Source organism: Bombina bombina, chromosome 3, assembly GCF_027579735.1.
Source record: "Bombina bombina isolate aBomBom1 chromosome 3, aBomBom1.pri, whole genome shotgun sequence".
NCBI lineage: Eukaryota > Metazoa > Chordata > Amphibia > Anura > Bombinatoridae > Bombina > Bombina bombina.
Genome location: NC_069501.1, coordinates 249,613,517 through 249,638,010, shown reverse-complemented (window position 1 = coordinate 249,638,010; position 24,494 = coordinate 249,613,517).

Below are 24,494 nucleotides of genomic sequence, written 5' to 3'. Positions count from 1 at the left end.
GTTTTTGTGACGTCTCTACTGAGTAGTCTTGGAACATTAGAATAGATTTACCTTCCATTATTAATGGGGCCTTCTGTCTGTATTGTTGCATTAGCTTTACCTTGTCTTGGAAATTGAGAAACCTAGCTATAATTGGCCTACTCTTAATTGTTCCATCTGGTAATGTTTTTAATGGGCCCATACGGTACACTCTCTCTACTATCAAGGGTAATACATTAGATGTTATTCCTAGCTTCTGCGGTATTACCAGGGAGATAAGATTATCTGAATCCTGATTCTCATTTGTCTCTGGTATCCCCAGAAATCTAACATTATTCCGACGGGCATGATCCTCTAAGTCATTTAGCTTATGTTGTAAACTTGCTATATGAACACCTTGATCCTTCATTATTTGATTCTGTATTATCTAAGCATCTTCCAAGTGTTCTGCCTCATTTAACCTTAACGTGAATTGTTTAACTTCTACAGTCAGATTACTTATATCCATTTTGATTTGATCAAACTGTGGTAACATAAGTTCAGCTATCTGCTTTACTATATCTTGTGATTCTAGATTAGCAACATCTGTATTGGTACCTAATAGGGGAATATTCCCTATATTATCGGTACTAGCTCTATTTTTTCTGTCTCTTATTTTGGCTTGCATATTTGGTGATTGTGTAGGAAAGTACTTCAGGCAGCTGTTTCAGTTTGATTCTTCTGCTTATAATTTCAGTTTTTTTCATTATAAGATTAAAACATTTGATTTGGGTTGTGGATTAATTTTTCAGCGGAAATGGCTGTCTTTATTTTTATCCCTCCCTCTCTAGTGACTCTTGCGTGGAGTTCCAGATCTTGGGTATTTGCTATCCCATATGTCACTAGCTCATGGACTCTTGCCAATTACATGAAAGAAAACATAATTTATGTAAGAACTTACCTGATAAATTCATTTCTTTCATATTGGCAAGAGTCCAAGAGACCCATCCTTTTTATGGTGGTTATGATTTTTTTGTATAAAGCACAATTATTCCAATTCCTTGTTGATGCTTTTTGCTCCTTATCACCCCACTTCTTGGCTATTCATTAAACTGAATTGTGGGTGTGGTGGGGGGTGTATTTATAGGCATTTTGAGGTTTGGGAAACTTTGCCCCTCCTGGTAGGATTGTATATCCCATACGTGACTAGCTCATGGACTCTTGCCAATATGAAAGAAATTAATTTATCAGGTAAATTCTTCCATAAATTATGTTTTTGTTGTTGTTTTCAATCATCTTTTGATGGGATGGTTCAAACTTTCACTAGGATGAGTTTCTTTCAGAATTAAAGGGACAGTGCCGTCCTATTTTGAGTGCATTATGTTAACCCCTTATCGACCGAGGACGTGCAGGGTACGTCCTCAAAAAAAAGGCAGTTAATGCCTGAGAACGTACCCTGCACGTCCTCGGTTTGGAAAGCAGCTGGAAGCGATCCTGCTCGCTTCCAGCTGCTTTCCGGTTATTGCAGTGATGCCTTGATATGGAGGCATCCTGCAATAACCTTTTTAAGCCATCCGGTGCAGAGAGAGCCACTCTGTGGCCCTCTCTGCACCGGAGATCGGTGGCTCCCTGCGTTGGTGGGTGGGAGCCGGACCGGGAGGTGGGTGGCGGCCATCGATGGCCCTGGTTATGTGCAGGGGGGGGGCGGGATCGTGGGCGGGGATGAGCGGGGGTGCGCACGGACGCGCGCGCGTGCACGGGAGGGCGGGCGCGTGCACGGGGAGGGAGTGGGTGGGAACCGCTACACTACAGAAAATTTGTTAATAAAAAATGTTTAAATGCCTTAATATTTAAAAAAAAAAAAAAAAGATCAGCAAGGTGGTGGGGATTTGTCTGTGTGGGGGGGGGAAGCTACACTACAAAAAAAAGCCAAATAAAAATAAAAAAAGCACTTTTTTTTTGCAAACTGGGTACTGGCAGACAGCTGCCAGTACCCAAGATGGCCCCCAATGAGGCAGAGGGGATGGTCAGAGAGCGGTTTTGGGGGGGATCAGGGAGGTTGGGGGCTAAGGGGGGGATCCTACACCCTAGCATATGTAAATATGCTAAAAAAAATTTATTTTTTTTTTTAAAAAAAACCCTTTTATTTTAGTACTGGCAGACTTTCTGCCAGTACTTAAGATGGCGGGGACAATTGTGGGGTGGGGGAGGGAAGGGAGCTGTTTGGGAGGGATCAGGGGGTGGGATGTGTCAGGTGGGAGGCTGATCTCTACACTAAAGCTAAAATTAACCCTGCAAGCTCCCTACAAACTCCCTAATTAACCCCTTCACTGCTAGCCATAATACACGTGTGAGGCGCAGCAGGATTTAGCGGCCTTCTAATTACCAGAAAGCAACGCCAAAGTCATATATGTCTGCTATTTCTGAACAAAGGGGATCCCAGACAAGTATTTACAACCATTTGTGCCATAATTGCACAAGCTGTTTGTAAATTATTTCAGTGAGAAACCTAAAATTGTGAAAAATTTAACTTTTTTTTCAATTTGATCGCATTTGGCGGTGAAATGGTGGCATGAAATATACCAAAATGTGCCTAGATCAATACTTGGGGTTGTCTACTATACTACACTAAAGCTAAAATTAACCCTACAAGCTCCCTAAAAGCTCCCTAATTAACCCCTTAACTGCTGGGCATAATACACTTGTGGTGCGCAGTGGCATTTAGCGGCCTTCTAATTACCAAAAAGCAACGCCAAAGCCATATATGTCTGCTATTTCTGAACAAAGGGGATCCCAGAGAAGAATTTACAACCATTTATGCCATAATTGCACAAGTTGTTTGTAAATAATTTCAGTGAGAAACCAAAAGTTTGTGAAAAAATTTGTGAAAAAGTGAACGATTTTTTGTATTTGATCGCATTTGGCGGTGAAATGGTGGTATGAAATATACCAAAATTGTCCTAGATCAATACTTTGGGATGTCTACTAAAAAAAAATATATACATGTCAAGGGATATTCAGGGATTCCTGAAAGATATTAGTGTTCTAATGTAACTAGCGCTAATTTTGGAAAAAAGTGGTTTGGAAATAGCAAAGTGCTACTTGTATTTATGGCCCTATAACTTGCAAAAAAAGCAAAGAACATGTAAACATTGGGTATTTCTAAACTCAGGACAAAATTTTGAAACTATTTAGCATGGGTGTTTTTTGGTGGTTGTAGATATGTAACAGATTTTGGGGGTCAAAGTTAGAAAAAGTGTGTTTTTTTCAATTTTTCCTCATATTTTATATTTTTTTTTATAGTAAATTATAAGATATGATGAAAATAATGGTATCTTTAGAAAGTCCATTTAGTGGCGAGAAAAACGGTATATAATATGTGTGGGTACAGTAAATGAGTAAGAAGAAAATTACAGCTAAACACAAACACCGCAAAAATGTAAAAATAGCCTTGGTCCCAAACGGACAGAAAATGGAAAAGTGCTGTGGTCATTAAGGGGTTAAATAACTTACAACTGAACTCTAAAGCATAGTGTTAATTTTCCAAATTTTAGGAATATTGTTTCTTATGGTTGAATTTATTGTGGCCCTTTGGCAATTGCTGTTGGTGTTTTTCAAGTAACTTATTTCAGCCATGCCCGTCTAGAGACCCAGCCTGGGAACAAGGGTAAGCAACCAAAGAATCCCGCTGCTACTACAAAGACAGCATGAAAGGGCGGCTCCCGAGCCGGGACTGGATCTAGTAGGGGGCAGACTTTCTCTCTTGGATAAGAGACGTTTAGGATCCCTGGACACTAGAAATCGTGTCTCAAGGGTACCGGTTGGAGTTCAAAAATCCCTTCCCAAGGGGAGGGTTTCTTCTTTCACGATTGTCTGTAGACCAGATAAATAGAGAGGCGTTCTCACGTTGTGTAAAAGTCCTCTCCTTTTCGGCAGTAATTTGCCCCATTCCAATTCAAGATCAGGCACAGGGGTTTTACTCAAATCTTTCTGTGGTTTCCAAAAAAAAAAAGAGAGAGGGAACGTGCCAACCCTTTTTTGATCTCATGAGTCTAAACAAGGTTCTCAGAGTTCCATCCTTCAAGATGGAGACTATCCGGACAATTCTTACATTGATCCAGGAGGGTCGATATATGATTACAGTGGACTTAAAGGATGCATATTTTCATATTCCTATCCACAGAGATCATCACCAGCTCCTAAAGTTTGCCTTCCTGGACAAACATTTTTCAGTTCGTGGCTCTTCCCTTAGGGCTGACCACGGCACACAAGATCTTCACGAAGGTTCTAGGGTCTTGCTGGCGGTTCTCAGACCGCGAGGCATTGCAGTGGCGCCTTATCTGGACGATATTCTGATCCAGGCGTCGTCCTATCAATTAACAAAATCTTATACTGACATGATCCTGTCCTTCCTAAGGACTCACGGGTGAAAGGTGAATCTAGAAAAGAGTTCACTAATCCCACAGACAGGGATTCCTTTCCTGGGAACTCTAATAGTCTCTATATCCATAAAAATCTTTTTGACGAAAGTCAGAAAGTTAAAGATTCCTAATAACATGCCGATTCCTTCAGTCCAATCCTCGGCCATTAGTGGCTCAGTGCTGGAGGTAATTGGATTGATGGTGGCAGCAAGGGACATCATCCCGTTTGTTTGTTTTCATCTCAGTCCTCTACAACTGAGCATGCTCAGACAGTGGAATGGAGATTATGCATATTTGTCTCCTCAGATCTGGATCAGGAGACAAGGGACTCTCTTCTTTAGTGGTTGTCTCCGGATCATCTGTCCCAAGGGACGTGCTTCCGCAGACCTTCATGGGTGATAGTGACAACGGATGCCAGTCTATTAAGATGGGGCGCAGTCTGGATATCCCTGAAGGCTCAGGACGTGTGGTCTCGGTCGGACTCTCAATTTCCATTCTATTGGAGTTGAGAGCAATATTCAGTGCGCTTCAGGCTTGGTCTCAAGTGACTTCGGCCAAATTCATTCGATTTCAGTCGGACATCATCACGATTGTGGTTTACATCAATCATCAGGGAACAAGAGGTTCCTTAGCGATGACAGGAGTATCCAAGATAATTTGGTGGGCGGAGGCTCACTCTTGTTATCTGTCAGCAATCTACATCCCAGGGATGGACAATTGGGAAGCGGATTTTTTTGGTGCAGACAGACTTTTCCTTCGGGGGAATGGGAACCCCATCCGGAGGCCTTTGTCACCCTGATTCTCAGATGGGGCAGACTGGAGCTGGATTTTATGGTATCTCGGCAGAATGCCAAGCTCCCAAGATACGGATCCGGGTCCAGGGATCCTCAGGCCGAACTGGTAAATGTCTTGGTAGTGCATTGTTTTTTTCAACCTAGTTTAGGTGTTCTACCATTTACTCTCCTTCCCCGGGTGATTGCTTGAATCAAACAGGAGAGGATTTTGGTAATTTTCGTCGTAGTAGCCTGATGGTTAGCTTAGCTGTCTAGCAAGCGGAAGGTTTGCAGTTTGAAATCAGCTGCAGCTATTTACACCTTGTATGTGTGCCAGCAAGCTGTTTAGATGGACATATCCTATCTGCCGCTGTGATAACTTCCATTGAGGCAGGACCTTCTCATTCAGGGACTGTTCTAGCATTCAAATTTAGTTTCTCTGCAGCTGATTGCTTGGAGATTGAACGCTTGTTTTTATCTAAGCGAAGGGTTCTCTGTTTCTACTTTGTTACCTTAATTCAGGCACCTGAGCCTGTGGCCAGATAGATTTACCATGAGAGTTGGCGTAAATATCTTTATTGGTGTGAATCCAGGGATTACTCATGGAGTAAGATTAGGATTCTTAGGATTTTAACTTTCCTTTGAGAAGGATCGGGGAACATCAGCAAGTTCTTTAACGGAACAGATTTCTGCTTTTTCTATTTTTCTACGCTATAGCCTAGCAGATGTTCCGGATGTTTAATCTAGTTGTAATGCTCTGACTAGAATCAGGCATGTGTTTAAACCAATGACTCCTTGGAGTTTTAATTTAGTCCTTGATGTTCTTCAAGGGGTTCTGTTTAATTTTATGCATTCCATGCGTTATTATCTTGGAAAGTTTTGGGTTTTTAGTGGCTACTTCTTCTGCTCGCAGAGTTGTTGAACTTTCAGCATCACAATGTGATTCTCTTTACCTTATTTTTCATTTCGAATAAGGTGGTGTTAGGTACCATACCTGGTTTCCTTTCTATGGTTGTTTACAACGAAGTTATTAATCAGGAAATTATTGTTCCTTCATTTTGTCCTAATCCTTCGGCTAAGCCAGAGCGTCTATTCCATAGATGTGGTCTGTGCCATGTAGTTTTAATTGCAGGCGACTACAGAATTTCATCAATCATCTTCAGTATTTTTGGCTGACGAGTTTCATCCGTTTTGCATATGAGACTGCTGGACGGCAGCCTCCTGAAAGATTTACGGCTCATTTTACTAGGGATGTGGCTTCCTTATGAGCATTTAAATATGATGCTTCTGTTGAACAGTTTTGCAAGGCTTCGACTTGGTCGTTTTATTCTCATTTTCTCTGAGGCTGTTTTTGGGAGTAAGGTTCTTCAAGCAGTGATGCCTTCTGTTTAGGTTCCTGTCTTGTCCCTCCCTTTCATCCGTGTCCTATAGCTTTGGTATTGTATCCCATAAGTAAGGATGAAATCCGTGGACTCATCAAATCTTGTAAAAGAAGAGGAAATTTATGCTTACCTGATAAATGTATTTCTTTTATGATAGGGCGAGTCCACGGCCCACCCTGTCATTTTCTAAGACAGGTCTTTAGTTTTTGTTAAACTTCAGTCACCTCTGCTCCTTGGCTTTTTGTTTCTCTTCCTCACTTCGGTCGAATGACTGGAGGGGGAGGGAAGGGAGGAGCTGTATATAGGCAGCTCTGCTGTGGAGCTCTTTGCCTCCTCCTGCTGACCAGGAGGCGATATCCCATAAATAAGGAGGAAATCCATGGACTCGTCCTATCGTAAAAGAAATAAATTTATCAGGTAAGCATACATTTCCATTTTACTTTGAAATACAGTTGATCTGCAGCTGTACCCCTTTTCAATACAGTTTAATGAAAATTTGCTTCTGAGTTAGGAAGACGTACTATGGATTCTGTTCGGCTTACTGATTTATGCAAGGTCTGGAGCAATTTGCAGAAAGATGTGAAAATAAATATTTTCATGACCAGGCTTAGCGTAAACGTCAGCCGATAGGACAAGAGGATATTTTCTAAGACCAATCGGAAGAGACATCTGATCACTGCTTTCTTTAACAGAAATGAACTGGGATACGTTAATAAAGACGTGTGTTATACATCTCAAATTGGATTGGCTGCAGTGTAATCACACAGGGTATTTAAGAAGTGTAATCACAGCACTCGGCTTGTCACTATTTCAGTACACATTGAGAAAGGCTGGATAACGTTTGTGTGTCTAATTTTGGAATATTTTTTCCAATTTTAAGCTATTAGTATCTTTTGGGGAACACAGCCTGAGCTACCCCTGGCACCTGAAGCCGACGTTTCCAGCTATCGGACAGGAACACAGGGGGGGGGGGGTGTTTGGCTGTATGTCTTATTTCTTATAGCTCTTTACACTCCATAAGGATGACTAGGTTTCACCTTCATTAGTATTTTATAATCTTTATTACAATCCTTATTTTAGCCTTAATTGTTAATAAAGTTAGTATTTTAATACTTTATGCTCACATTCTTTCCTTTTAGCTAAGATTACTTGGCATACATTACTAATTATATAGGTCTGAATGCTTAATAAACTCTACTTGTCCCACTTTCCTTGTCCTGTATTATCTAATTGTATCTTAGGGGCAGGACCGAGGTTTAATTCAACCCTCTATCCTATTATTACTTTATCACAGTGCCAGTATATATTTTTTTCTAAATTTATGCAGTAACCCGTGGGCAACCCACTTTCTAGTATTTGAGCATGTGATTATTTCTCTTGTAAAGGTGTATCCAGTCCACGAGTTCATCCATTACTTGTGGGATATTCTCCTTCCCAACAGGAAGCTGCAAGAGGACACCCACAGCAGAGCTGTCTATATAGCTCCTCCCCTAACTGCCACCCCCAGTCATTCTCTTGCAGCTCTCGACAAGAAAGGAAGTATCAAGAGATATGTGGTGACTTAGTGTAGTTTTTACCTTCAATCAAGAGTTTGTTATTTTTAAACGGTACCGGCGTTGTACTGTTTTTTTGGAAGAAGAATTCTGACTGGAGGTATGATGATCTCAGTGGTTTGTAACTAAGGTCCATTGCTGTTCTCACACATAACTGAAGAGTATGGAAAGAAAACTTCAGTTGGGGGGACGGTCTGCAGATTACCTGCTTTGAGGTATGTTCAGTATATTTTTTTCTAGAGAGATAAGGTCTAGAAAATGCTGACAGTGCCTGGTATATTTGAGGTAAGCCTGATACAGTGATTTAACAATGACTGGGATCATGCTTGCAAAAAAGGGTAATATTCATGTTAATACTCATATTACTTAGTGTAAAAACGTTTGCATGGTTTATAGAAAAAACGTTTTTTCTCTGAGGGTGATAAATCTTTATTTGGGGCCTAGTTTTACACATGGCTAGTTAGATTACTCCTAGGAGTACTTTTTTAAGGCCCTCTGACATTGAGTGCATGGTGGGAGGGGCCTATTTTCGCGCTCTAAATGCGCAGTTGATTTTCAGACTGAGACATCCAGCTTCCCTAAAGGCGTCCTCTGGTATCTAGGACAACTATAGAGGGGTTTTTTCCTGCAAAAATCATATTTAAGGGCAGGTAGGAGCCACAGCAGAGCTGTGGCAGTGTGTTTGACTGTTTGTTAATGGTTTTAAGGTTTTTCTAATCCGATTTTGGGCCTAAGGGGTTAATCATCCATTTGCAAGTGGGTGCAATGCTGCTTTAGTCCCTTATACACACTGTAAAAATTTTGTAGAGTTTACTACTTTTTAACACTGTTTTGCAGTTTATGTGGTAGTTTTTTTCTCTTAAAGGCACAGTACCGTTTTTGTATAATTGTTTTTTCACATTTATTAAAGTGTTTTCCAAGCTTGCTGGTCTCATTACTAGTCTGTTAAACATGTCTGACATAGAGGAAACTCCTTGTTCATTATGTTTAGAAGCCATTGTGGAACCCCCTCTTAGAATGTGTACCAAATGTACTGACATTTCTATAAGTTATAAAGACCATATTATGGCTTTTAAAGATTTATCACCAGAGGTTTCTCAGACTGACAAAAGGGAGGTTATGCCATCTAGCTCTCCCCACGTGTCAGAACCTATAACTCCTGCTCAAGTGACGCCAAGTACATCTAGCGCGTCCAATGCGTTTACCTTACAAGACATGGCGGCAGTTATGAATCATACCCTCAGAGAGGTATTGTCGAAACTGCCAGGGTTACAAGGAAAGCGAGTCCGCTCTGGGGCTAGAACAAATACAGAGCTTTCTGACGCTTTAGTAGCTATGTCTGATATACCCTCACAATGTGCAGAAGCCGAAGCAGGAGAGCTTCTATCTGTGGGTGACATTTCTGATTCAGGGAAGGCGTTACTTCAGTCTGACTCTGAAATGACAGCGTTTAAATTTAAGCTTGAACACCTCCGCTTGTTGCTCAGGGAGGTTTTAGTGACTCTGGATGACTGTGACACCATTGTAGTCCCAGAGAAATTGTGTAAAATGGACAAATACTTTGCAGTGCCTGTTTACACTGATGTTTTTCCAATCCCTAAGAGGTTTTCAGAAATTATTACTAAGGAATGGGATAGACCAGGTGTACCGTTCTCTCCCCCTCCTGCTTTTAAAAAGATGTTTCCTATAGATGCCGCAACACGGGACTCGTGGCAGACAGTCCCTAAGGTGGAGGGAGTTTCTACCCTAGCTAAGCGTACAACTATCCCTGTCGAGGACAGTTGTGCTTTCCTAGATCCAATGGATAAAAAATTAGAGGGTTTCCTTAAGAAAATCTTTATACAACAAGGTTTTATTCTCCAGCCTCTTGCATGCATTGCCCCAGTCACTGCTGCAGCGGCTTTCTGGTTTGAGTCTCTTGAGGAAGCTCTACAGGTAGAGACCCCGTTGGATGATATCCTAGACAGGCTTAAAGCTCTTAGGTTAGCCAATTCATTTATTTCTGATGCCGTTTTTCATTTAACCAAGCTAACGGCTAAGAATTCAGGTTTTGCCATTCAGGCGCGTAGGGCGCTATGGCTTAAATCCTGGTCAGCTGACGTTACTTCAAAGTCTAAACTTCTCAACATCCCCTTCAAAGGGCAGACCCTATTCAGGCCTGGACTGAAGGAGATCATTTCTGATATTACTGGAGGAAAAGGCCACGCCCTTCCCCAGATAGGTCCAACAAATTAAGGACCAAACAGACTAATTTTCGTTCCTTTCTAAACTTCAAGAGTGGCGCAGCTTCAACTTCCTCTACTGCAAAACAAGAGGAAAATTTTGCCCAGTCCAAGCCAGTCTGGAGACCTAACCAGGCTTGGAACAAGGGGAAGCAGGCCAAAAAACCTGCTGCTGCCTCTAAGACAGCATAAAGGAGTAGTCCCCGATCCGGGACAGGATCTAGTTGGGGGCAGACTTTCTCTCTTCGCCCAAGCTTGGGCAAGAGACGTCCAGGATCCCTGGGCTCTGGAGATTGTTTGTTTCCCAGGGATATCTTCTGGATTTCAAAGCTTCATCTCCAAAGGGGAGATTTCATCTCACAATCTGCAAACCAGATAAAGAGAGAGGCATTCTTACGTTGCGTTCAAGACCTACTGGTTATGGGAGTGATCCACCCAGTGGGAGGAACAGGGGCAGGGCTTCTATTCAAATCTGTTTATAGTTCCCAAAAAAGAGGGAACTTTCAGAACAATCTTGGATCTCAAGATCCTAAACAAATTTCTCAGGGTCCCATCCTTCAAGATGGAGACTATTCGAACCATCCTACCTATGATCCAGGAGGGTCAATATATGACTACCGTGGACTTAAAGGATGCTTATCTCCACATTCCGATACACAGAGATCATCATCAGTTTCTCAGGTTCGCCTTCCTAGACAGGCATTACCAGTTCGTGGCTCTTCCCTTCGGGTTAGCCACGGCACCAAGAATCTGGTGGTTCTAAGGCCGCGGGGCATAGCAGTGGCCCCTTACCTAGACGACATTCTGATACAGGCGTCGACTTTCCAAATCGCCAGGTCCCATACGGACATTGTTCTGGCATTCCTGAGGTCTCACGGGTGGAAGGTGAATGAAGAAAAGAGTTCTCTCTCCCCTCTCACAAGAGTTTCCTTCCTAGGAACTCTGATAGATTCAGTAGAAATGAAATTTTTTCTGACAGAGGTCAGGTTGTCAAAGCTTCTAACTTCCTGCCGTGCTCTTTATTCCACTTCTCGGCTGTCAGTGGCTCAGTGTATGGAAGTAATCGGCTTAATGGTAGCGGCAATGGACATAGTTCCGTTTGCTCGCCTACACCTCAGACCACTGCAACTTTGCATGCTCAATCAGTGGAATGGGGATTACACAGATTTGTCCCCTCTACTAAATCTGGATCAAGAGACCAGGGATTCTCTTCTCTGGTGGCTATCTCGAGTCCATCTGTCCAGAGGAATGAGTTTCCGCAGGCCAGAATGGACTATAGTGATGACAGATGCCAGCCTTCTGGGCTGGGGTGCAGTCTGGAACTCCCTGAAGGCTCAGGATTCGTGGACTCAGGAGGAGGCCCTCCATCTGATAAACATTCTGGAACTAAGAGCGATATTCAATGCTCTTCAGGCTTGGCCTCAGCTAGCTGCGGTCAGGTTCATCAGATTTCGGTCAGACAACATCACGACTGTAGCCTATATCAACCATCAGGGGGGAACAAGGAGCCCCCTGGCAATGTTGGAGGTTTCAAAGATAATTCTATGGGTAGAGGTTCACTCTTGCCATCTCTCAGCTATCCATATCCCAGGAGTAGAGAACTGGGAGGCGGATTTTCTAAGTCGGCAGACTTTTCATCCGGGGGAGTGGGAGCTCCATCCAGAGGTATTTGCCCAGCTGATTCAACTATGTGGCAAACCAGAACTGGATCTCATGGCCAAGCTTCCTCGTTACGGGTCCAGGTATCCCAAGGCAGCGCTGATAGATGCTCTAGCAGCGCCCTGGTCCTTCAGCCTGGCTTATGTGTTTCCACTGTTTCCTCTGCTCCCTTGTCTGATTGCCAAGATCAAGCAGGAGAGAGCTTCAGTGATTTTGATAGCTCCTGCGTGGCCACGCAGGACTTGGTATGCAGATCTGGTGGACATGTCATCCTTTCCACCATGGACTCTGCCGCTAAGGCAGGACCTTCTACTTCAAGGTCCCTTCAAACATCCAAATCTAATTTCTCTGTGTCTGACTGCTTGGAGATGGAACGCTTGATTCTATCAAAGCGTGGTTTTTCCGTGTCGGTCATTGATACCTTAATTCAGGCTCGAAAGCCTGTCACCAGGAAAATCTATCATAAGATATGGTGTAAATATCTTCATTGGTGTGAATCCAAGGGTTACTCATGGAGTAAAGTCAGGATTCCTAGGATATTATCTTTTCTCCAAGAGGGATTGGAGAAGGGATTGTCAGCTAGTTCCCTAAAGGGACAGATTTCTGCTCTGTCCATTTTTTTGTACAAACGTCTGGCAGAGGTTCCAGATGTCCAGGCGTTTTGTCAGGCTTTGGTTAGAATCAAGCTTGTGTTTAAACCTGTTGCTCCGCCATGGAGTTTAAATTTAGTTCTTAAAGTTCTTCAAGGGGTTCCGTTTGAACCTTTGCATTCCATAGATATTAAACTTTTATCTTGGAAAGTTCTGTTTTTAGTAGCTATCTCCTCGGCTCGAAGAGTTTTTCAGAGTTATCTGCTTTACAGTGTGATTCCCCTTATCTGATTTTCCATGCAGATAAGGTAGTTTTACGTACCAAACCTGGGTTTCTTCCTAAAGTGGTATCTAATAAGAATATCAATCAGGAGATTGTTGTTCCTTCATTATGTCCTAATCCTTCTTCAAAGAAGGAACGTCTATTACACAACCTTGATGTGGTTCGTGCTTTAAAGTTTTATTTACAAGCTACAAAGGATTTTCGTCAAACATCTGCTTTGTTTGTGGTCTACTCTGGACAGAGGAGATGCCAAAAGGCTTCGTCAACTTCTCTTTCTTTTTGGCTAAGAAGCTTAATCCGCTTAGCTTATGAGACTGTTGGCCAGCAGCCTCCTGAAAGAATTACAGCTCATTCCACTAGAGCGGTGGCTTCCACATGGGCTTTTAAAAATGAGGCCTCTGTTGAACAGATTTGTAAGGCGGCGACTTGGTCTTCGCTTCATACTTTTTCTAAATTCTACAAATTTGATACTTTTGCTTCTTCGGAGGCTATTTTTGGGAGAAAGGTCTTACAGGCAGTTGTGCCTTCCGTTTAAGTGCCTGCCTTGTCCCTCCCTTCATCCGTGTCCTAAAGCTTTGGTATTGGTATCCCACAAGTAATGGATGAACCGGTGGACTGGATACACCTTTACAAGAGAAAAAAAATGTATACTTACCTGATAAATTTATTTCTCTTTTGGTGTATCCAGTCCATGGCCCGCCCTGTCATTTTAAGGCAGGTGTTTTTTATTTTTAAACTACAGTCACCACTGCACCCCATAGTTTCTCCTTTTTTCTTGCTAGTCAAATAACTGGGGGTGGCAGTTAGGGGAGGAGCTATATAGACAGCTCTGCTGTGGGTGTCCTCTTGCAGCTTCCTGTTGGGAAGGAGAATATCCCACAAGTAATGGATGAACCCGTGGACTGGATACACCACAAGAGAAATAAATTTATCAGGTAAGCATAAATTTTGTTTTTAGATTAACAATTTTTGCTTTTTTACTACAATGGCAAAATTTGATTTAGGAGCAGAAATGCTTCAATAGTCCGAGGAAATTAAAAAATTAACAATTGACTTGAAAAATAAAAATACAAATGATAATGAACAGGTGGGGAAATGGCTCAAGTCTTCTAAAAATCTTGAAAAAAATCTGAAAAAAACAAATTAAGAAGCAATGGAATATAGGTATGTATAACTTTTATACTGATAACAAGGTAATACCTAGAGGGTTACGCCTCAAGATCTTTCCTTTTTTTTTTTTTCTTTTTTCATTCTTTTCTCTTTTTTTCTTTTTTCCTTTTTCCTTTCCCTTTTTTTTTTTAAATATCTTTATTAGTCTTAGCCATTGAAAAATAACAATACAGAAACACGATGAAATAACATATGTTCTACAAAAGCACGGTCTCGCAGGACCAGCAAGGTCTCACAGGACCAGCACGGTCTCACAGGACCAGTATAATACAGTAATACAGCAACACTAGTACACCATTAGCAATCCTATGAAATTAATAATGTTTCTGAACCCAACTCCGGTATGGAGTACAAAAAAAAAAAATGGCTAATTTTCCACCCTATATACATAAAAAAGAAGAAAACAGAACAAAATAAAACAAAATAAGAAAGAGAAAAAAAAAAAAAAAAAAAAAAGGAAAAATCGTCAAAAAGGGGGAAAGATCTAGTCCCCCGCTCCTCCGCCAAGAACCCAGGAGAACTACCCCGCAGCATAAGTATTGAGTCTCGAACAAAATTATTGTACCGCAACCCTATTTCTGATCCAGGAGACTGGAAATACCCCATCTAGAACCAGTTCTGCAAAGCTTATTGAAGCCAAGAAGGGTCTCAATATCTGTCTCTGGACATCACTAGGATATGTCTTAATAACCGGGGCCCAGCCCACCAGAAACTCTTTAATTTTTCTCTCAGATGCAAACTGTAAATGAAAGGATTCAAAAATAATCTGGGCTTGGATGTCTCTTAAGACTTGTGTAAGACTAGGAGGACTCTTCATTATACATTTTTTAAAAATATTGAACCTCACTGTTAGTATAATTGTGTTCAGAATACGCCTCCTTTCCCCTCCTTTTCTTTCCGGGAGGAGCAAGACTATATCTTCAAATGAGAAGATAATAGCACCTGAGAAGACCCTATTATACCAGAACTGAATCTTCAACCATAGTTGAGATATCTTGGGAGAAGTCCATAACATGTGGTACAGATCCGCCCGGATGTATGCGCAGTGTTCACATTGGAAATTTTTATTAGGGAAATATTTGGCCATAGAGGCCGGAGAGAAATAAACATTATTTAGTAATTTTAAATGGGATTCTTTCCAACTAGTAGGCAACGGGAGTTTCGCCACTCTTACAAGACTATTACTTAACTTCTCGAAATCTATAGGGCTGATATGTGGGAGCCAAAAATTGATCAATTTATCTTCCTCCAGCATCCCTTGCTTAGTCAGCATGATGTCATAGATTAGCGAGATTGATGCATCCCCAAGGATGAATTTTCTGATACAAGTCATGATCTCAGACCACTCACTTCTTCGGCCTGCCTGCCATTTCTGAGCGTTTACAAAATGTCGAACCTGGAAGTACGCAAACCGATGCAGCCTAGAGAGAGAGAATTGTTGCCTAATTGTTTCCCAAGGAAGCATCTGTGAATCGACATCAACTAATTGATGTACATATTCTAACCCTTTCACCTGCTACTCGAGGAAACATTTCTGGTCCACGCCGGGCGGGAACTGAGGATTCCCCCTAATAGGTAGGAATTCGGAGAAGGATGAGTCAATTCCAAGCAATTTACATAGCCTAAACCAAGCTGTAATTACATTCCTGAAAGAGATCAAGGAAGAAACCTCCAACGGGAGAGTCTGCAGAGCACAGTGAATAAGGGCTTTCAGAGACCAGGGTGCAACAAAATAAGATTCAATACCATTGGTAGTAACCAACTCAGCCCTGGAGATCCAATCGAAGGCAATCTTTCCCAACGTAGCATAATTATATAGTCTGATATTGGGCAGCGCCAATCCTGCACTCGTATATTTTTGTGCAAGCCTGTTAAGAGAAAGACGAGGCTTTTTAGATTTCCATAAAAATTTTGAAAATCCAGATGCCAATTTCTTCAAATCCTTATTTAGGATCAAAAGCGGTAAATTTTGCAAATAGTAGAGAATTTTTGGGAAGATTATTGTTTTGATCAATGTAACTGAAGCTGTCAGAGATAGAGGAAATGCTGCCCAATTCTTAAGATCCTCTTGGATTTTCTGGAAAAGCCAGCCAAAGTTGGCCTGATACCATAGTTTTGGGTTCCTATTTATCTCTAAACCAAGATAACGAATAGCATCTACCTTATGAAAGATCGTATCAGGTTGTTTGATACACTGCACCCCCAGCCACATCAGTTCACTCTTCTCCATATTGATCTTGTATCCTGCAAATGTACTAAATTGATTTATTACATTGATCACCTTAGGAATAGAATCCTTCGGCTTATACAGAAAGAGTAAGATATCATCCGCATAAAGAAGTATTTTCAACTTCTGGCCTCCTAAAGGAATCCCGGGGAGAACTTCACGAAGTTTGATAGCCAGGGGTTCCAGAACAATATTGAACAGCAGGGGCGAAAGTGGACAACCCTGTCTTGTTCCTCTTTGCAAAACAATCTTGGAAGAGGACATACCATTGACTAATAAATATGAGATCGGCTTTAGATATATCATCTGCACAAAATTGAGAAAATTACCGGAAAAGCCAAATTCATGGAGAGATGAGAACATATGTTTCCACGAGATGCAGTCGAAGGCCTTGACTGCATCTAAAGTGAGAACCGCTATGTTCTTTAAATCCATCCTATCCCTACACTGTTCTGAGTTCCAAATAAAATCGACTAAAGTTGTTAGTTTCCTTATATGCTTCGAAGAGCACCGGGATGGCATAAAGCCCACCTGGTCCATATGTATTAGTTTCTCCATACCTAAAACCAACCTATGTGATAAAATGGATGCAAGAATTTTGTAATCAGCGTTGAGAACTGAGATAGGCCTATATGAGGCCGGATCCTCTGGGTTTTTGCCTTTTTTTTAGAATCAAGGAGATATTGGCAGCCGAGAATAAAGTAGAAGGTAAGTTCCCTGATATAAAATAGCTATTATAAAGCTTTTCTAATATAGGGATAAACAGATCAGATAAACTTTTATAAAATTCTATGGGAAGTCCGTCCGGACCAGCTGCCTCATTCATTTTAGCCCGTGAAATCGCACTACCGATTTCCTCGGCTGAAATGGGAGCATTCAACATTTCCAAATCTTCTACTTGAATTTTGGGTACCGAAATCGTGGACCAGAAATTTATTTCATTGTCTTGATTAAAGTCACCTTCCGCATATAATCGTTTATAAAAATCAAAAAAAATTCCTGCGATTTCTTCCGTATCAGAAGTAGATCTATCTAAATACCGTATCACCGGGATAAAATTTTTGTTTTTCTTAGCTTTGACCCATCTCGCAAGGCTTTTAACTGAACTACCATAGATGCCCTTAAATCGTAAATTAGTTTTTAGCTCTTCTTCTTGATGTTTACGTAATAACACGACATCTCTCTCTGTCTTAGCACTAACATAAGTATTCCAGTTAGCCCTGGAGCGCACACAACAATAATGCCTGAAGGCATTTCTTACCTGATTGGTCAATTGGACATCTCTGGCACAGATTTTCTTATTCCTAGCAGAGAGAAATCCCTTTATTTCACCCCGTAATACAGCTTTGCCGGTTTCCCAAAAGGTTTGAATTTTATAAAGGTATGTCGAATTGAGCCTGGCATATTCATTCCATTTTTCTTTTAGCCAAGACAAAAATCTAGGGTTATTGGATAAAAATTTGGGATAAAAGAATCTATTGGTTTTACGACTAGGTCTATCTTGTGGTCTCAGCGTAACCGATATTATGGCATGATCAGAGATCAAGATCTCTCCGATTTCAGCTTCCGCTTTGCCCCTTAATAGCGGGACTGAGATCAAAAACAAATCTATACGTGAAAATGTTCTGTGCGCTTTTGATTCGCAAGTAAAATTTTGTACATCCGGGTTCTACCCACGCCACACATCATGAACCTGAAGCTTCTGACAGAATTTCCGAAAATATTTTGAACTTCTCTTATTCTCTGATAGGTTTCTAGAAGAAAACCGGTCCAGTTCTGGATATAGGGTCATATTAACCCCTTAACGACCGAGGACGTGCAGGGTACGTCCTCAGAAAAAAGGCAGTTAACGCCTGAGGACGTACCCTGCACGTCCTCGGTGTGGAAAGCAGCTGGAAGCGATCCTGCTCGCTTCCAGCTGCTTTCCGGTTATTGCAGTGATGCCTCGATATGGAGGCATCCTGCAATAACCTTTTACGGCCATCCGATGCAGAGAGTGCCACTCTGTGTTGGATTGAGCTACACTACAGAAAAATAAAAAATAAAAAAAATAAAAATAAACATTTGATTGTTCAAACTGGGTACTGGCAGACAGCTGCCAGTACCCAAGATGGCCCCCAATAAGGCTAAGAGGGAGGCTTAGAGAGCTGTTTGGGGAGGGATCAGGGAGGTTGGGGGTTAAGGGGGGGATCCTAAACACAGCATATGTAAATATGCTTTTTTTTTTTTTCTTAAAAAAAAAACAAAAAACTTTTATTTTAGTACTGGCAGACTTTCTGCCAGTACTTAAGATGGCGGGGACAATTGTGGGGTGGGGGAGAGAAGGGAGCTGTTTGGGAGGGATCAGGGGGTGGGATGTGTCAGGTGGGAGGCTGATATCTACACTAAAGCTAAAATTAACTCTGCAAGCTCCCTACAAACTACCTAATTAAGCCCTTCACTGCTAGCCATAATACACGTGTGATGCGCAGCAGCATTTAGCGACTTTCTAATTACCATAAAGCAACGCCAAAGTCATATATGTCTGCTATTTCTGAACAAAGGGCATCCCAGAGAAGCATTTACAACCATTTGTGCCATAATTGCACAAGCTGTTTGTAAATAATTTCAGTGAGAAACCTAAAATTGTGAAAAAATTAACGTTTTTTTTACTTTGATCGCATTTGGCGGTGAAATGGGGGCATGAAATATACCAAAATGGGCCTAGATCAATACTTGGGGTTGTCTACTACACTACACTAAAGCTAAAATTAACCCTAGAAGCTCCCTACATGCTCCCTAATTAACCCCTTCAATGCTGGGCATAATACACGTATTGTGCGCAGTGGCATTTAGCAGCCTTCTAATTACCAAAAAGCAAAGCCAAAGCCATATATGTCTGCTATTTCTGAACAAAGGGGATCCCAGAGAAGCATTTACAACCATTTATTCTATAATTGCATAAGTTGTTTGTAAATAATTTCAGTGAGAAACCTAAAGTTTGTGAAAAAATTTGTGAAAAAGTGAACAATTTTTTTTATTTGATCGCATTTGGCGGTGAAATAGTGGCATGAAATATACCAAAATGGGCCTAGATCAATACTTTGGGATGTCTTTGAAAAAAATATATATACATGTCAATGGATATTCAGGGATTCCTGAAAGATATTAGTGTCCCAATGTAACTGGCGCTAATTTTTAAAAAAAGTGGTTTGGAAATAGCAAAGTGCTACTTGTATTTATGGCCCTATAACTTGCAAAAAAAGCAAATAAGATGTAAACATTGGGTATTTCTAAACTCAGGACAAAATTTAGAAACTATTTAGCATGGGTGTTTTTTGGTGGTTGTAGATGTGTAACAGATTTTGGGGGTCAAAGTTAGAAAAAGTGTGTTTTTTTCCATTTTTTCTTCATATTTTATAATGTTTTTTTATAGTAAATTATAAGATATGATGAAAATAATGGTATCTTTTGAAAGTCCATTTAATGGCGAGAAAAACGGTATATAATATGTGTGGGTACAGTAAATGAGTAAGAGGAAAATTACAGCTAAACACAAACACCGCAAAAATGTAAAAATAGCCTTGGTCCCAAACGGACAGAAAATGGAAAAGTGCTGCAGTCATTAAGGGGTTAAAGTCACCAGCAATTATTAAATTTTCGTTAGCATATGGGAGTAATTTGATTTTAATTTTGTCCCAAAACTCTAAATTAAATTTGTTAGGGTCATATAAATTGCAAAAGATACATTTTATATTATTTATGTACATGTGTAAAATGATAAATCTGGCTTCTGGGTCTATCTCGGCCTGCATAACCTTATAATCAAGGGTCTTATTGATTAGGATCGCAACCCCACATTTCCTTCCCTTAACCGAAGAAGTTACCACCTCTCCAACCCACTTAATCCTAAGCTTCTTAGCTTCCTGTTCATTCAGATGGGTTTCCTGAAGGAAGGCAATATCTGAATTCTTCTTTGCTAGAAGTTTAATAATTAGTTTACGTTTAAGGGGAGAGGAGATTCCTCCCACATTCCAAGAGGTTATCTTTAAAACCATGATTACTATAGGCTATGTATTACTCAGAATCTATACGGCGGAGGAGAAGGGGAGGGGAAAAAGGAGAGAAATTTTTTTTTTTTTTTAAAAACAAATAAACTGAAGTGAAAAGCCGGTGGGCTTCCTTGCCTTTATAAGGAATAAAATAAACTTTTTTACTTATAACAATCCATATATCAATTTTAACAATATCAGAATTCCACTTCAGAAAATACCTCCAGAATCTAACAAAAAGTACTAAAAATAGCAAAAAAAAGAGCTGTACCCTGGACAAAGTTTTAGCCATACAACGGGTGACTGCAATCAATCTCATTTGTCCTTAAGGAAATCTTTTATTTCCCCCGCCTCCGAGAAGGTCAGACGGGATCCTCCGTACTCAACAATTATTTTAGCAGGATAGATCATTCGCGCCTGAATACCTTTATTAATAATTTGGGTACAGAGGGGAGCCATCGTCCGCCTTCTCTGCGAGGTTTCAATTAAAAAATCCTGAAATAATAAGACTTTACTATTACCAAAAATAAGAGGGTCCTTCAATTTTTTAAACAATCTCATTATTTCTATTTTATCCTGGAAATTCAATACCTTGCAAATAGCCATTCTACTCCTTCCTTGAACTGTCTCTGTAGTTTTTTTAGGACCAATTCTATGGGCTCTTTCAATCGGGATGGGTAACCTAGCTTGTGGGACTCCCAGTCTCTGAGGTAATATCGTGGAAGTGAACTGCAGCAAATCTTCAAACTCAACAGATTCTGGGAGGCCCACAATTCTAATATTGTTTCTTCTCGCCCTATACTCAAATTCATCCAATCGTCCTTGCAGATTATTAATTTTAGAACCCTGCTAAGTGATTATGCTATCTTGGGTGTTGACCTGATCCTCCAGATCAGAGATTCTGCTCTCTGCTTCTAACATTCTACTGGAGAATTGTTTTACTTCTGCCGATAATGTGGAAATCTCAGAAGAAATTACGCCCAACTCTTTTTTAATCAGATCAAATTGAGGTGAAAATAAGTCAGAAAGTTGCGCGATCAAAGCCTGAGTATCCACAGGAGCGGACAATGGATCTAATATACTGTCAGTACTAGATTCAAGAGCCTTAGCTTTTTTATCTTTAATTTTACTCAGCATTCTGGGAGAAGAGGATTTCCCCTGTGATAAAAATGTATCCATATATTAGAAAATAGAAATATCAGTGAACCACACGTGCGTGGAAAAAAAAAAATAAAAAAAAAAATAATACAACAAGAGGTGCAGTGAAAAACTGACCAACACAACCCCACCTGGTGAATAAGAGAGTATAAATTCAATTACGATACGTCTTCCTGACGTAAAAGTGGAGAAAGAAGAAAGAAAAAAAAAAAAAAAAAAGAAGTGAAAAGTAGTGAAGTGCTTTAGAGTGAACCTTCAGATCACGTGAATTAAATTAGAGAGAATAGAGGAATATCCAACCTTCTGATATTTGTGTCAGTGCTTTCAAACATAAGCTTATTGAGAAAATAGAAAAGCCCCGCCAGAGAATGAAGAAAAATGGAAATATAAAATTAACCGAGTACCACTTGTGACATAAAAAGCACTCAATATTGTTTATTGTCACACCCTAGAATAATTCAATCTATACACTTAAACTAGAGAAGGGCTGATCTGTTCTTATTAGTCAGATCTATAACACATGAGATAGTTGACCCTAAAAAAGGTGTTCAGGACTGAGAGAAAAAAAAAATAATAGAATAATTTCCCCTACAGCTGAATTTGTTGCCACTAAACCTTTTGCTAGTCGGGTATTATATGGACAATAATTCAAAACAGTTTTTATATTATATCACCCTTCCATATGCACATATCAAAGTCGGCACTATGAATAATACAACAGAGGGACAATTAGCTTCTAGCTCTAAGAAATGTGCACACCCCTGAAGTGTACTTTAATCTAGAGGCCTAACTAATCAGAGTAAAAACAAACTGAGAGAGATACAGCCAAAGATAACAAAATTGACAGTCAAGTTAAACTAAATTAGGGAGAGTAATATACCTTCATGCAATTATACGGATATACAATGCTGTGTATTATCTGATTCGCCTAATACAAAAACACCAGCTTTTACATAAAAAAAGAAGACATTTGCTAGGATTTATAACTCAAAATGAATCTTCTTTGACCTCCCTCGCTTTTACAGTTTCTCCTTGCTAGCCGTGTGATTTGTTACCATTAAAGCTAACTTTAGAGTAGGCATACAAAATTTGCTACAAATTATTCTTTAGAGTAGCTAATACCCAGTCAAAACAAATCAAAACCTCATTGAGAGGGTAATCTTGTTGCAAATCGTCAGCTGGTCACAGCATTACCATACAATACAGAGAAATAATATATTAATCCTGAGTGGAGGAGAAACTACCGCTGCCTTCTTGACAGGCACTGTAGCTCTAAGAGCCGATATTGTGGGGCAAAACGGCAGTGCTTAAGATAACTTTCTCTCAAACAACCTTCCAATAGTGAACTGAGTCTCTCTTTGCTGTACTTCAGCCCCTTCTTACGGCTATAGAGTCAAGGATATTGGAGCCACCTGACTGTTGTGCTCAGAACTGCCACTGCTGATATTTCCCACACACAGCTTTCAATGAGAAAAAGTACCTTAAGTTAAGAGCAGGTCCCAGTCTCCAAACGCCTGACGGGCGTCTGATTCTACTGCCTTGCCGAAGCCTCCGGGCTTCCTAGTAGGTAGGGTCGGTTTAGCCTCGCTTCCACCGCTCACCAGGGAGCGTCAGCGGGTGTAGCCAAAAACCGGCACCGGAACCGGCATCAGAGCGTGAAGCGTGCAGCTCCCTCTGGGTACTAAGCTCAGAGCAACCAGAAAGTCTCTTCAGCGATATACCTCCGCAGCGGCTTTGTATGTCAAGAGAAGAGCCGGGTCGATTTTACTGCTCACCAGGGAGCATCTAGATAAGAGGCAGAAGGTCCGGATCTGACTCCCGGTCTCTGTTGCAGGTAGCTCCCTTCAGGATACTTGCATACGCCAGGTAAGATAGCGAACCGGCCGAACAGGGTTTGCATCTGTCAGGGTCTTACTGTCTTTGCGGTTTTCTTCATCACACCACGGATTGCCCTTTGCCGTATAAACTTGGGGAGGTAATCTTCTTTTAACCCACAGGAACACACAACAAAAAAGGGCAGCTGATGAACAGCTGCAATCCAAAACTTGTCTTGAGACTTCAATCTCTCGTGCGGGACGTAGCCCAGCTGAGCGCCACACTCGATCCCTCGGAAGGCTTCCAAGGTAAGTGGCAGAGAGCGGGGAGCTGGTGGAACTGCGTCCTCTCACAGCACCGGCATGCAGGTAAGTTGCATGACTCCTCCCCCACCGGAAGTCTAGATCTAAGATCTTTCCATCCTTCCAAGACCTAAAACCAGAATTAAAAACCAAGTGCGAAGGTGCACTTTCAGACTGCTCTTTTAAACTTATAGGATATCTCATTGAACATGAGATGGAAAAACTCAATGATATAACTGATGAAATCACTAAGATTAGTGGGGAATTAAAACAATATGAACTAAAAGAAGAGTTCCAAAAATCCTATATTAAAATTAAAGGAAAAGTAGAAAGGTTTGCAAAATTTATTTCGGACAAAAAAGAAAAAAAATGATTGAGAGAGATTTAACTGATTATGCTAACAAATCAGTGTATTTGTGGAATATCAATGACTGCAAGCATTGATTATGACTTTTCAGACAAAGACTGAAACCACAGATGCTGACAATTCAGACGATGACTTGAGACCCAAACCTATCCTACGTAACAGGATTACACCTCATAGTCTTAACGGGAATGTCCCTTTAGGCGGAGAACCCGGAGGGGCAGGGGAAAACAGACCCAGGACCAGAAAACAGGTCAAATTCAACCAGAAATCCCTAAACAAAAAGAAACCAGTCATAATGAGTTAAATATAATTAACCTCTCTGACAAATACTGACAGATATACAAATTTCAGTATTAAAGAAAGGTTTGTCATTTGTACCAACACCTATTTTTGACAAGTTTGAGACCATTAAAGATGTCCATTTATTCGCACGCAAAGTATTGCTTAAGAAATATTTTTCCTCTAATACAGAGACTGAACGTTTAGATAACACTGATATTACAGCTATTAATGATCTAATCACTCTCTTGGAGGAATCCTCTGGTGACAATAGTGAGACCCTGACTTCTGATATTAATTGGCG